We start from the raw sequence: 15,919 nt of genomic DNA on the forward strand, positions 1-15,919 counted from the left end.
CTGAGATGAAAGAACCTTTCACAACATTCTGATGAAGGAAATGAAACAGGGGTTTTCTTGTGAAAACCCTTCACAACCCTTCACCTTTAACCTCAAGTATCTGGCACAACCCTTCACCTTTAAACTGAATCTTCACCTGAAGAACTGCTGTTTATTCTAAAAACAATAATAACACTCCCTGTTAGCACTGTCAAAGCAGACCCACTGTGTAAGTGTGCTGATTTCAGTTGCTTTATTTCAGGAGAATTCCAGTACTGTTTCTGAAGACATCCATGGGTTCCTGGACCCCTAATTGAAAACTGGAAAGTTGTGCATGTGTGTTTTTATATTATTCCATCATGCACAAATAATACACTTGTAATGGGTTGGATTTCTACTGGGTTTTTTCATATCGTACATGCTTTTTGCTTGGCTTTGTTCTTATGTTTTAGTAGTTGAAGGCCACACAGCTATTTGTGGAGAGATGTGCATGAGATACTTTTCATTTTGCTAAATGGGCAATTGTTGCCTTGTTAGTGGGTATGAAATGTGTAATGCCTGTGGTATGCTGTTTTAAGTATTTCAAGGAGAGTATAAGGGCAGAGGTTTTAGGGAAAGGTTATAGAGAATGTCTTTCTAATTTATGCAGTGGCTAGTTGTCATATTCACTAGGACTGAAGGTCATGTGATATGCCTTTTCATTGGGGAAGGGGTTAGTGGCATTTAGCACAAGCAGCACTTTGTGGAAACAATGTGCAGTGGATTAAAAACGAAAGCACACTAGCTTCCACAACTCATGGAATAATGCAGTCTTAAATGCTAGTTGCATCTGATCTCCACGTGCCATTTCTATTTTGATTACCATGCAATGATGCTCTCAGTGTGATACTTTAATCATTTTTTGTTATTGCAAATTTTATTGCTTTTAATTAAAGTAACTTGCATTTGGTCCATTTAACTGAAGCAATCTTAGTGAAACTCTTACTCACAGGTAAGACAACAGTACCCTACCACAGATTTGAACTCACCACTCATATTTGGAGTACAGAGCCTTGACCACTTGTCCACACTGCTGTCTGTATAAGAATGCACATTTGCCAAAAACACACATTGTTTTGCATTTCATCTTATTTCCACTGCCTGAAAAGCAAAGAACAAAAGGGGGAGGTGGAGCATATTTATGAAATGAAATTGCTTGTTTCTCCGTATTTGATTTCAAAGATACAAGTTTTCATTTCACGAACATGTGTGTATAACTACAACTGACTTTTGGAAATCTTTGGCATTGTCAACCATATTGTCTTGGTCAAAAGGATATTATTTTACTTTATGTAAAAAGTATATCTATAGTTATCTCTTTTTTCTGTTACCCCAATACAAGAGTTATATTTCATGTCAGCTTGTGTTTGTCATCACTTTAAAATTTTGTAATTTGGGGTAAAAGCTGTGTCAGTAAACCAGAAATAAAACTAAATGTGGACAAACCAGCTAAGGATAATGCACTTTTTGTTCATTCTGGTTGTTACTTAAATATAAGCTACAGTATATCAAATGGAACACTTCATTTCATTCGGCCATATCATAATATTATTATCTTACCAGCAGCCATATCATCCTGCAACTTGCAACTGGTAGCCCACTGAAGCTCAGCAGGTGTGAGCTAGGCCAGTACCTGAATGGGAGACCTGGGAAATCTAAGGTGGGGCCTTAGTGGGGCCAGCAGGAGTTGCTCACCCTGCAGTCTATGTGGGTCTTAATGCCCCAGTATAGTGACGGGGACACTATAAAGTAAACAGGCGCCGTCCTTCGGATAAGACGTAAAACCGAGGTCCTGACTCTCTGTGGTCATTAAAAATCCCAGGCGTTTCTCGAAAAGAGTAGGGGTGTAACCCCGGTGTTCCGGCCAAATTTCCCATTGGCCCTTACCAATCATGGCCTCCTAATAATCCCTATCTGTGAACTGGCTTCATCACTCTGCTCTACTCCCCACTGATAGCTGATGTGTGGTGAGCGTTCTGGTGCACTATGGCTGCTGTTGCATCATCCAGGTGGATGCTGCCCATTGGTGGTGGAGGGGAGTCCCCATTACCTGTAAAGCGCTTTCAGTGGAGTGTCCAGAAAAGCGATATATAAGTGTAAGCAATTAGTATTATTATTATTATTATTATTATTATTATCTTAAATAGAGAGTTGGTCCACTTCCTGCAGTGACCTCAGCAGTAATGCATTGCACCATCTCTTTCACAAGATGCTCACAGATGTGGAACAATTCTGTGCTCTACCTGTCCCGTTTAACAGCTTATCACAAACTAAAGATGGTTTCCTGTTTTTTTTGTAGTCTGCCAGCCACCGTCTGTAAACTGTCTGACTCGATCATGCATGCATCAAGAGTGCCTCTCCTGAGCTCACTTACAGTACATCAGCCTTTGCTCCATAGCACAGCACGGTGAGGAAGAAGCCTGGTCTGATACTACTTTATAGTCTTCTAGAATCACAGGATATATCACATGCTGGGACATTCCTACCTCTCTTTATTTTTTTGGTAGGGTGATTTAATTTTTTTAAAATTATTTGATTGTGCATTACATTTAAGCACACAACATAAATAATGTTTAAAAATGGTACAAAAAATGTTCTGCACTGAAAGTCATAAAATCCAGTCAAGGTAGCCAAAACCCAGTGTGAAGTTTAAACTTATGTTTTGCATGAGTGAACATTACATTTAGTATATTAACCTGTAACGGGGATGCTGTGCTAACAAATTGGTTGCAAATTAACTGGAATTCTGGCATTACAGTATTGACCACAGCAATGAACTGAGTAAGCCAATAGCATTTAAATGGCACAGTAAAGAGTTTCCTTCTAGTTTTATAGAGGTATGTATGAAGAAATTGTATAGCATGGAAAGGGAAACTTTCACAGGATGAAAGTCGGCAGTCTTTCACCCCGTAAGTTTAGGACTTTGAATGAGTTATAGAGCAAAATGATTGATCATAGCAGGAGTCACCCTAATGGGATGAAACAGCCAACCTCAGGTTAGGGGAGATCTTACAGGAGGTACTGTATATATACAGTATATGTTTTCTGGATTTCACAAAAATTCAACCAAATTAAATAAAGTAAAAGTGGTTCTTCTGATTCAAGGGTATCAGAATCCAACGGAATTCTCTGGCTTCTCATTCTAATTTAGCTTTGACTCACTACATGTGAAATGAATATTTGATTGACCAGAAACATTTCACAATTTATGGAGCCCTGAAAAAGGTCTATAGCTACAGTACCTTGAATCAACTACATCAATCTTCAAAGGCACTGAAACCATATCTGAATCAATTAAGTTCATTATTGAGAACTTCAGTACAACAAAAACTACAGTATGAGAGCCCATGCTGCCTCCAGGAATCTAAATATGATAACCATCTTCTACATTTAAGCAATATATATATGAATATACTATAAGCAATAGCTTCTCAGAGTGAATGGTTACAACAGCCATTTCTGAACATTTAATGAAAAAATAATAAATAACTGATGGTAGTGTGGCAATGACTGCCCTGCATCCGAGTTTATTGTATGAAAGGTTGTGAAAATCAACATCAACATTAAGATGTTTTTTTGCAATTACAGAGTTCCTGTACTATGTCCTGGGTTGAAAGTATGCATCTCCTTTCAGATACTGGAGCTTTGTACTAATTCCCCTGCATTTCAATTGTTTTTTTTCTAATATCTTCCTGAAAATCCATACTAGAGAATCATTATACATCATAACTTACAGTACCTCTGCTTCATTAAATATATACAATATATGATAATAGGGTATTTCTCTTTATGACAATGATTTTTCTCATTTAGAAGCAAGTGTCATTCTAAAGAAGAGGAAAAAACTGCCCCTAAACTCTCTCAATATGTATTCCACAATGTGTTTTATCTAAACAAATGTCAGCATGTAGCCTTCAAGAAATTTTAAATTTATTAATGGGTAGACAGGTTGAGAAGGATTACTTTTATAGGTAAGCATTCTTTAGTCAGCTTAGCACCATCTCCCTAAAGTATACTATGTTTATTTTGATAAATGTCATTATGTTTTGTGCATTTGCTTGTGCAGATGTTTGGACAGTTATCCTGATACCTTATGCAGTAAATGTCCAATGTGTGAACACAGCTGCAGGAATAATAGAAGAAAATCTCAATAAATAGTGTTATCATATTTATCACATATTGTCAATTTTAAAGGAATATAACTTAATAATATTAATATATTAACACATTTTAGTTTTGACAAAAAATTAAATGCAAATAAAAACATACAAAATTATTAAGATATAAATAATCAATGTTTTACATTTCCTTAAATATCACACCTTGGCCTTAGTTATCTTTACGGCAGCAAACTTCAGTTATTTCAGTTTTGCAGATATCCTTTTGGTAGATTCAATTCCTGTAATGTTTCACTTGCCATTCTAAGTGTAAAGAGGAGCACTGTCTACGACCTCTGTATCCAACATCTCCTTCCAGCCTCCCACACCTACATAATCTTGACTTCTGTTCCTGCAATATGCTTTTACATTAAACATTTTCACAACAGTTTCTTTCAGAATAGACGTTTGCAACTAGCAACTTCATTGAAATGTCTTTTAAAATCTCACGGGGCTCTGAACTGTTGGATGAATTGGTCTTATTCTGCTAAAATAGTGGAAATATATCATGTTCAGTCTCTAATAAATGGAGATTCCATATTGCTACACCGTACTGTACAAAGACCAATAAGATGTATTGCCCAAGAGTTTCCAGCCTTGTCAATTTATATTTTGTCTGTTGTTAAATTCATACTCCCAGTATTTAAATCCTAGATTCAGGTGAAAGGCATTTGGCTTCAAATTCCACTCCACTGAGAGTCCTACCACAAGTTCAGATTCTAATTATAAACCTGAAGCATAAAATCTGAATTCCCCCACATTTCTCTGTTCAAAGGTGTGCATTAAGTCTGGAATGTCCTCTTACACAGTTTGAGCTGAAGGCTCACTGTGGCCACTGAAATAAGCCAGCTGCTGGTTCACATTTCCCATGCATGGCCATGGTAAAGTCTTCAGCCTTGTCCTCCATGTCCCAGTATCAATATAACAGAACTGGTCAGGCTCCAAAACCACAGCAGGCATACAATGTATGGTGGTTATGCAGGGATCTGATAAGTATTGTGGTTTTCCAATGTGGTTAAACCTGTTGTTAATCTTTGGTCACATCTTTGCTGCCTTAAAATGCATACTTTTTGAAGGGGTTTTGCTCTGTTAGACCTTTTTTTTAGTTCTTATATAGGAGAGAGTAAGTGAGGTTGCTTTGTAAAAGTGAGCAGCTAATTGAACGCAGATGGAATGAGACAGTACAATACAGTTTAGTTAAAAAAGTAATGAATACATGAACAACATCATTTCTACTGAAAGGAATATCAAGATAACAGATGACTAAGGATTACTCCTAATTTATGTGACTGACTTTTTTATCCAAAGTGACTTACTGTACATTTATACCCATTTACACTGCTGAGTACCACTTAAACTTTATTTTACTGGAACAATCTTAATGAAGTACAGTACCTGCTCAAAGATACAGCAATCATGCCCTCGCAGGACTTAAACCCCCAATCTTCCACCTACAGTTCTGGAGCTCCTAGCCACTGCTCTACACTGTTGCTTTTTGCACTGTGGAGGCAATTGTAACCAGTTTATGCGAATGCTCTGTACAACACAATGTAATATATATTAGACATTGTGCCCTTTTTACTTACAGCTTTCTATAATATAGAAATACAGAATTTAGGAATCCAGACCTAAAGTCCTAAAGCTGTACACATATCTGAAACTTAGAGAAGATGTTTGAATATTTGGAATGAGCATCTTCTGGGAGAAGGATGTCCCCAGCCCATGAAGGGATTTGAAGGTTATTATAACTATATTAAAACTGGCAATTTGTGCCCAAATATTGGAATGCATTATGACAGATGCAATGAATGCAAGGAATAAGAGAAATCTAGACATTTCCTATGTGTAATTTATTAAGTCTTTAATGGATTTTCCTTCTCATGGAGAATTAAGTCTAATACCTCAGTAATACTAAGAGTCATTAGAGGCCATTTGGATGTTTTGACTTGCCATTTTCAGATCAAAAGGGCATTGTTCATTGTGTGGGTGTGCTGTTCAGGGTGTCATTCATTTTCACGAGAAAGCCTTAAATAACAACTTCTTTTTTCTCTCAGAAAATTCCCCGAATTGGGGAAGAATTTGATGATAAAAATGTTTAGGAGTCTGGTAACAAAAGTAAAAGACTAACACAGGGGATAGACAGCTCCCTTAAAACATGCAACATGCTTTCTTTTTCATGCAAAATGCTAATCACAGACACTTACAAAACAGCAAACAAAAGCTGAGCTCTGTTTCAGCTAAAAAGGAGCTAGTGTTAAACAGTCTATCACAGACATATGAGGACCAAATAGTGAAAGCTGCATGGCACAAAAACATCCCTTATACAGTACAACCGTAATAGACACAACACATTCAGGAGAAGGATACAAAGATACATACACTGTAGAAGACATAAATATTGCTACAATTTTACACATTTATTGATGTTTATTAACAATATTTTATCACTCACTACACATAAAACCCTTAAATGACAGCTACCACCTGGGAAAGTTTTGCCTTTACATTCCAATTCTACAGTACTGCACTAGAGTAGCTGCAGTCATTTGTAGCACCAATTTAGTCAAATAGAGGTAAGCGGGCAAGTAAAAACATGTACAAACTTTTAAAAATGTTTCATAGATGTCACTGTCCATTAGAGATCTGCGCATAAACAGTAAAAGAACTATTTTTAGACGGCATGGAGCATACTCATTAAAAAAGTTTTCATACCTGATTTAAAAGACAGCCATCCTTTCTGACTAGGTGATCAATGGCCCCACTGAAAGGGAGATCAAATTAGAAGTCAAGCTTTCATTAATGATGGTGGTGCAGTCAAGACCTGTGAGAAGTCTAAAAAGAGGCAGAATGAGCAAAACTGTAACTGTCAGACTCCATATTAACCTGCATGGTTGTAAGTACATAATTTTGGTTCAGGAGAGCTTAAGAGGAAATAAATTGCATCCAAACCTACAGGAAACCACAAAGGGCTGGGAAACACCTCCTTTCTTACTCACAATAACCTCTCTGGCTGTAAAGAAGTAACAAAAAAACTCTACCTCTAAAACCACATTGTTTACTATGGTGGTTCGTATCAACTAATGCCTGAGGGTTAAAAAGAATCCCTCTCAGAAACTTAAAGAACACTAACAATCTGGCTGTGGTTTCTGAAGTGCTAGTTCCTTCATACCTGTGGTTAGTTTCACTTTTAGTTTTGCTTTTTTCTTCATGATATCTGGCAACTTCAATAGTGCTTAACTGTTAATTATTATGCACCTTCTCTTTGATTTAACTGTACCAATTGTCACTTTATTATTCACTGGACAGACATCTGTTTATGTCTTGAAAAGGAAAATGTTACTAAATGTAGAGCTTTGCCTGTCCAATGTATATCCATGTCATATATGTATGTCTATGCAGAATACGTGAATAGTATGTAAATTTCAAGAGCTGTTCTGCAAAGTACACTTCATCATTATTGATGAAGGTGATGAGAGTAATCTTTGTACAAGTAAGGGAACATTCATAAAATTAAACATTATTTTACATATACATGTATGGATAAAGATACATGACCTATGAGTATAATATTATTATTATGGAAAAGTTTCTGACAGCAATGAATTCAGGAAAAACGTCTTGAGTTGTGTCAAGGCATTCTTAGAAAAGTCATAACAAACAAAATTTTTTTTTCAAAATGCAATAAATTGCCTTATTTTCCATTGAATAGCTGAATGAAAACATTAAATTAATAAAACAAAAGACAATGACTTTACAATGCTCAGACGTGATATCAGTCTCTACCATCCTGTTTAGAAATAAGCAATACATGAAAAATGTGCACTATAATGTAATATAAAGTTCATAAGCATACCGAAAAACTTTGGATGCCAAAATATTGGCTTTCGGAAGTAGCTGAAAAACAAACATCCAGGATGCAAAACAAAATCGGAAAAAGTTAAATTAAATTTGTTATGGAAATAAATATTCATTTAGAATTGGACTATACACTATCTTTCCATTGCAAGGACTTTTATCTGTTTAGATGGGGCCTTGCACATTACAAACCAGAAATCTGAGTTTGCAACAGTACTTAAAAATAAACCATTATTTATTCCTGGATTTAATCTGCAATTTTGAGCCAATTACTAAATATTTAAATCATCACTGGAAGGTGGAAAGGAAGGTTGCAAGTACTTAATCTGTGACTTGGGATTGCCAGTCTGAGTTTAATATCGATTTAATGTAGACCTAAGTCTGATACTGAAATCCTTTTTAACCATCACATAGCATACAGTGTACAAACCAGGACCAGAAACAGTATTACTATGTATCCCTCAGATCTGCTGTTAATTGTCCAGTGAAACAAAAGCAGTTCTTTGAATAGCTTTGCAGTTGGAAAATTTGGTTTTATTTTTCCATCCTGGCAAATTCCCTCACTTGTGATTAGTTGAAAAAAATGTCTGAGTTTATTTTTAAAACATTTCATGCAACCTTTAATTATACTTTTGGTCTTTGTTTTTTTTTTTGTTGTTGTTTTGGTCGCAGTATATTGTGACTTTCTTCTTGGCCAAGCATGTATTCCATTTTTATTGAATCTAAAAAAAGGAGTTTAAGTATGAGTGATATTGGATCGTAATTACGGCACTCTCCTGTGCATAATATTGGTACTGCTCACTTAGGTGAGAGAAAATCGCAGATGTTAGCTTTTGTGTTGCTTGTTTCACCTCAGTTGTACTCAAGGACATGGTCTGGATTTGGAATTTTTGATTACAGTCATGACGTGAGACAGCCCAATTTGAAATGAGATTTGAACTCTTAAATGAGAGGTTTAATAGGAGTTTTCACACAGTAAAATAGAGGGTTTTCTTTATAACTCGTTTGGATATAAAGCCAAGTAACAGATGTTTGAGCTCAGTGTCACATTTGTTTAGCTTTAAAGGAGACTCACTACTGGATTGGCTTAGAAGTGTTGGCAGGAGAGCATGGCTGCAGCACCGTTGGCTCATGCTTATTTCATTCTTTACCTTGACCAGGTTAGTGACTTATTCTGATAATGAGGCTGCACAAGGTTCAGTGGGTTTAGCAGCAAAATGCATAATTTTTCGTGTTTCCTTTTTCAAAGTATGTAGAGCTTGAAAATACATCTCACACATTTTATTCTGATTGTAATAGAAGGGAATGTGTGGAATTGTTTTAGAGTCTGAACTCTCCACAGCACAGCCGTCTGAGATATTGCACCTGGTTATCCATTTTAGGGAATTTAGATATAATTTGTTACATACCACCTTCCTTGTATGTTGTTTCAGCCCATGTTGTTTTTCTAAAGCATTGGTTGTATATGAAGCATATTAATGAATAAAATGTGTTTTTCTTTCTGTCCCTATATAAACTAAAGAGGTTTTTACATATTACTTTAAGGATGTAAAGGATCACAATTTTACCAATTAATGATTAAGTAAGCTGTGACTTGATAATACATTTAAAGTATTGCAAATTGGTGTCAATGATTAATATCTTAAATAACCCTAGCAAACATTAGCATAAATCAATATGCAGTCCAAGTGAAAGATTCTCCATATGCAGGGTCCTGTTACACACTGTTAATGTTACTGTCACAGCAATGTGGTATGTAATTGATTCTCTGAATTTTTATAAAAAGAGTGGTGATGCCTGTTTAATAAATCAACTGCACTGCCCTTTTTTAAGTTATCATCTTTACTAACTGCAACGTTCACTTTCTCGTGCTAGGATATAGCCATTGCTCATTGTGACATTAAGCTTCTGCTATTGTGTCGCTGTTCCCCTCACCCATGTGCTAGGAACCTGTGCAAGTGAATTGCAGAAGATCATGAGGTGACATACAGGAGAGTGACAATGTAAACTGAGGACTGAGCAGCTGGAATCACACACAAAGCTTCCATTTTCAGCCCTCTTCCCATGCAGACTGCCTGACATCTGCTTCTGATTAAGCTGTCTCATTGCACCTTTATTGTGCTGGCTTTTGTACTGCTGCTATGTTGTGCAGGTTTTTTTATTTCTTAAATGTGAAAATTTTAAGGAGGCTGCCCATCACACTAAACAGGGAACCGAGCACAAATCCCATTACTCGCAAAATAAGAATTACGTCTTGCATTTATGCAGAGCTTTTCATCCTGGAGAATCACAAAGCGCTTTATATACGGAAGAGATCCCAATTCATCCACTACTGAAATGCATCACCCATCTGGTTGATGCTTGGCAATCATCACAAGTACTGTATGTGCCCAAATACCTACCACTCAGGTGATGTGCTGAGAAACTATTTCACTAATCACAATAAAGTTGGTGCACACTAAGGGGGAACTATATAGGCCAAGTTATGTTAGATCATAGTGGAATTCAGATAGGACCCTGGGATTAACACTCTTTCACCAAGTGCCCTGAGATCAGATATGATCAAGCTATCCATCTTATCTCATACTTTGTACCCACAGTACAGTTTCGCTGGTCAGCATGCAAGGTCATTAGTTTGGAAACCATGCGTCAGACTACAATGGGATGACACCACTGTCACACAATGCAGATGTTCTTATATATGCTTTTTGGTATAGACACTTCATATTTAATATTTAAACGCCTCCTAGCCAAATGTTTAATGATCTGAACTATTTTTTGAGAAATGGAATTCCGTCATGATTTTCATCACATTTAAAAAAATGAATGTCTATATTTGAGTAGCAAGGATGGTTAATTTTTTTTCCTCTTTGTTAAGCATTGCTAACATTCGATTATTCTTTTAAATGTTGTATTGATTATTCATTAAAAAATAATAGTTACTTAATTTTGCTGACTGACTCCACTTTATGATGTGATGATCATTTTTATTTAATTTATTCTAACAGTGAAAAAATATGCAGTTCATCATGGTGTATCCTGAAGATCACAAGTTTTTGAATATTGCATTAGCCGAAATGATGGCGCCATCTAGTGCTTTATGTACTAATAAACAGCATTTTGTCAAACGGAATGAAGATCATTTTTCCCTACTAAGCCTAGAAGACACACACAACACATTTAAAGGTATAAATGTGAGCAGGATAGAGTTAAAGGGATTTGTGTTTTATTTTCACCACAAAGAGGTACTGCACTTTCTAATTTCAGCAGAATCTGCATTGAGAAACGGCTCATTAATCTCTGGCATGAACTTTAGAGGTTTCTTTAAACTTAAAAGGTCAAATGGGACAATACAATGAGGTGAACTTTATATCTGACAAGCACATCTAAATGAAAAAGCCAATGGGAATTGAATCAGTTCATAAAAACATGAAACAGCTCATACCGTCAGCTTAAATGTCATATATGACTTGCTGATTTATGAACTTGGATTCAGCTTAATCAACAATAGTGATTTCTTCTTGTTCTACAGATTCAAATAGAAACATCCCCAGCTCAAAGATGTCATCCTGTGTGATGTATGTGAGATTTAGTGTAGTCAGTTGGAGTCAAACTGTTGTAGTGTTGATTGTCCTATGTGGTTAAACCATTGGTCCAACAGACCACTGTTACCACATTCGTAGGACTTCCATGGCCTTACGTAGTACTTCAAAAGCATTCCAGAAAAAGAAAATGTCTGTAGCATAATAATACTATTATGTGAAATAATGTGGATTGTAAAATACAAAGTTAATAATTTCTAAGAATTTGTTTTGAGCGTCTGGACTATTATGCCTCTAATGTCTTGTTTACCAGAAAAGTAAATAAACATGTACTGTACACAGACAAAAAAACAAGATGGCAATTTTAAGGTTTTCTAAGGTCCTTGATCACAACGTTTAGGCATAAAGGAAGTAGTGTGTAATAAAAGGATATGGAAAGGGCTTTTGGCTAGCAAGCTAATATCGCTCTTTAGTCAGGCTTGCATAAACGGATTTATAAATTCTCTCTTCTTCTTTTTTAGCAGACAGACAAGTGACGCCATGCAGCCACATTTAATTCAGACGTCAAGAAAAAATGTTTAATGGTGTTATGGCCAATGTGTAAGGAAAACCTTTAATGGCTTTGACAACCAGAGACTAACAGTCTTGTTGACCACTACCGTGCACCGATATCTTTCAAACCTCAGGGCTGATTGGTTTTCCAGCAATGTAAAACATGCAAAGTGTGACCACTATTTAAAATTAAGTGACAATTTTTAATGGCATTTATGCCCTCAGCAGTTAAAACCTCCTGCCAAACCCAATGGTCCCCCTCCAAATCTTTCTATAACATAAAGGAAGTGAAAAGAAATTATTTCATTTAATAGAGCCAGCCAGAGAATGTGCATGCTGCAATGTTCTTGTTAAAAGTAGTAAATGTATTTTGTGATGGTCTCAAATTGTGAATGAAACTGCCTCGTATTTAATGGGTCCATCATCTATGTATACACACAACCTTTGTCAAACTTTGTATTGAAGCTAAAATCATTATGTTCATAACGTTTTATTTCTTTTAGCATCTTAATCCACTTTTTCTTTACATATTTGCAAATGTCTTAGCTTTGTCTATGGTTGCATTAGAATTTTTACAGATTGTAAAATGGAACTTAGTTCTGTTCACCAACAGAAAGGAACTGTCCTGTAATCCCAAAGGTTATATAAAGCTTGTCTTATTTTTTCCTCTAGGTGTTAGAACGTTTTTGCCTTTAAAAACTGCAGCTGGTCTATAACAACATAATAACAGAAAATGTCTTTGGTGAACACCTGGAATTCTAAACAAATCTTAAAAACGTTTCACAAAAAAATTATTTTCTGAGTTGCAGATGATTACTTTTTATCAAGAATTGTGAGACGTCACGACAAAGGAAAAACATTCAAATAATTCACATTTGTTGCAGACTGGAAAAAAAAACAAAACAATGACTCAAAATCCCTTGGATGATATCTTTTTAGACTCATAAGCTTTACTTGCAGCAACAAATGATGAATATATATATATACTTTCTTCTTCGAATAATTTTAAAAGCAATATTGAACAAATACTTTGAAACTTGGAGTTTGGTTACATCAAAGCAGGAGCACATAAAACATTTAAAATTGCAAGCCATTATGAAAGTGAATTAAACTAGGAGTACAGTATAAGGATATTGGTAAAATGTTATTTTTACTTCATAGTAAAACGACACAAATAACACCCATGTTAAGTAAATAAAATCTTCATGAACCATTATGCGGAACTATGGGTTGTTCTGGAAACATTCAGTTCAGTCTCGTGGTGTGCTTTTATGGCACAAATTATGAAAATGTTTGTCTTGAGATAGTACTGATATAAAAAAAACATTCCTAAAGTCATTAAGTGATATGTCTTATGGGAAGGGATATACATTTGTGAGGGTTAAAATACTTTAAAATTTAAGGAGGTCGGCGAGAAGGAGATGGGACTGAGCATTTAATAGGTGATATCTTGTCTAGTTGGTCTCCCTGGTAATTCTTACCTCGTGCTTCACTAGGCATTTTGTTGTAGGGAGAGGAGGAGTGTTTTTTTTGTTAATCTAAGAATGTATCCACAGAAAGCTGAGGATGGCGATTTTATGGTGAAATTTTCCTGCTTTTCTGGTTTGTTATTCAAGAACTGAAGAAATGGCAGGGACCTTCATGTTCACTTATAAAAATATTTTTTTTCTTCTGTAGATATTGACAAATTCATCATCAGAAAGGTGTTTATCCTAGTAAGGGTCACAGGATACTGGTACATATTTACTTTTATGTCAGTTCTGGCAGGAACACTTGATTGTAAAACTGTAATACTTCCCCTAACTACTGTCTTCCACTGTGAATGTTTCAGATAAGGCCAAGTTTTTCTTTTTCGTTTCTAAGGATAAATATTTGCTTATAGTCATGACAGTGCCTCTTCAACATGAACTGGGATGGAGATAATGGTTTTGACCAGACTTCTGTGCTACCTGAACACTAAATGACACAAAATGAACACAAATTTTTTTTAATTATGTCAACTCTCAGGAAGGAACGGGAAATGCAATTAACATTCATCTGACAATCATTCCCATTAATAGGAATCATTTTCTGGCACTCTCAGAAAGTCAACAAAGTTTAAATGACTATAATGAGTACCTTAATGTTTTGACACATTGAGGAGTGCCTCTGTGTGGTATTTGGCTTGGAAATTTGACCTATATAATACTGTACATGTTGTTTATACTGAATACACTAGCTGCAGACATTCCCTCGTCTCGAGATTTCTGAGGCACCAGTGTTTTGGGAGTACTGTAGCTCAGAACTATATATAAAGAGATCTAGTTACCTTTTGGTATTCTAGACGTTTGAAGGTTATTCATATTTAAAGCTAATAATGACAGAACAGGAAAACCTGTCAGAAACCTCTATTTGCACAAAAAGAAAAACATGCCACTTCATTACAATACATACCTCAAATACACATAACCTGATCGGATATTTGTGTTTTAATTAGGCAAAAATTACCTCAGAATTTTTCAGTGTGTGTCTAAGGAGTCGTTTTCTATGATACTTCAAGGAGAAATATATGGAATTGGGGGGAGGGAAAACCATCACGGAAATAATCTCAAATCACCCTCAATTGAGACAAATGACTTAACCGGAGACAAAACAGCAGTCATAAAGGCCATAGGGACGCCTACTTTCTATCAGTTACTGTTGACTAATGGAAAGTTGTTCAACCATTGTGTATAAGGAAGCCGACTCAGTTGTGCTTTGCAGACAATGAATGACTGGAAAAAGGCCAGCCCGGCTCCCAGCACAGAGGTGTACTATATCTGGTAGACGGCAGTTCTTTGGCTTCAATTTTTACTCTTTATTGTTACACAATGCATGTTCTGTCCCACTTAAACAAACACTATGCCATAGAAAACACTCTTCACATTCCATGCTCAGAGGCTCATGTTTCTGACAAATCCCAATGACCTTTCTCCTCAGCCATCCTTCGCCATGGAGGTAATGTACTTGTGGGAGGCAGAAGGCACAACGTCTTAATACTTTTCACTCCACCTCTTAAGGCCAAAGTATGAATCCCACTCAGACCACAGACTGAGCAGTTTAAATTTTAAACCCCCCCCCCCCCCGAATGTTCATTGACATCACAAAACCACAAAACTATCCAGTTCAAGTTCACAAGGTTTGTCCCAGGAGTAATTGCTGGCAAGGAGGGGGCCTTCAAAGTTAGGACTGTGAGACGCTTCTAGGAAGTACCTACAATAGAAATTAATGTGTAGAAGGCTGTGCTGTTTTTTTACCCAAGCCCCTTTAAAAAAAATGTTTGGTCTTCCTGGAGGGGGTTTGGCCATCTCCTTTCAATGAAAAAAAGGTCATAATGAATGGCTTCTCACATGTACAACTACATCTCAGCTGATTCTCAGCTCAGCTTCAGTTCTTGGAGTGGCGACACAAATCCAGAATTTTTGCTTAATCAGCAGTTTTTTTTACTTTGAAATTTGTACTGGGATTCATATATGGGTGTATAAATGATACTAAAATACAGGTATGCTTATCTGTCAGTTTCAAGATTTAAGCTTGTATTTTTTTTGTCTTAAATTAAGAACATTGACTGCCTTTTAATGTCATTGATCAGAGTTGTGAAAAATTGCATTAAAGCATACTAAGCATCAGAAGAAACATAGTATGAAGAAACATACATACACACATGTAACTAAAACAAATTCTCTCTGAAAAGATACTGATACTGATATGATAAATACCTTTACCTACAGTTTAAAACTATTAATCTTGGGAACATTTCACATTTAAGGCACCGAC

This window comes from Atractosteus spatula, chromosome 2 (genome assembly GCF_055471065.1).
Source record: "Atractosteus spatula isolate fAtrSpa1 chromosome 2, fAtrSpa1.hap1, whole genome shotgun sequence".
NCBI classification, from domain to species: domain Eukaryota; kingdom Metazoa; phylum Chordata; class Actinopteri; order Semionotiformes; family Lepisosteidae; genus Atractosteus; species Atractosteus spatula.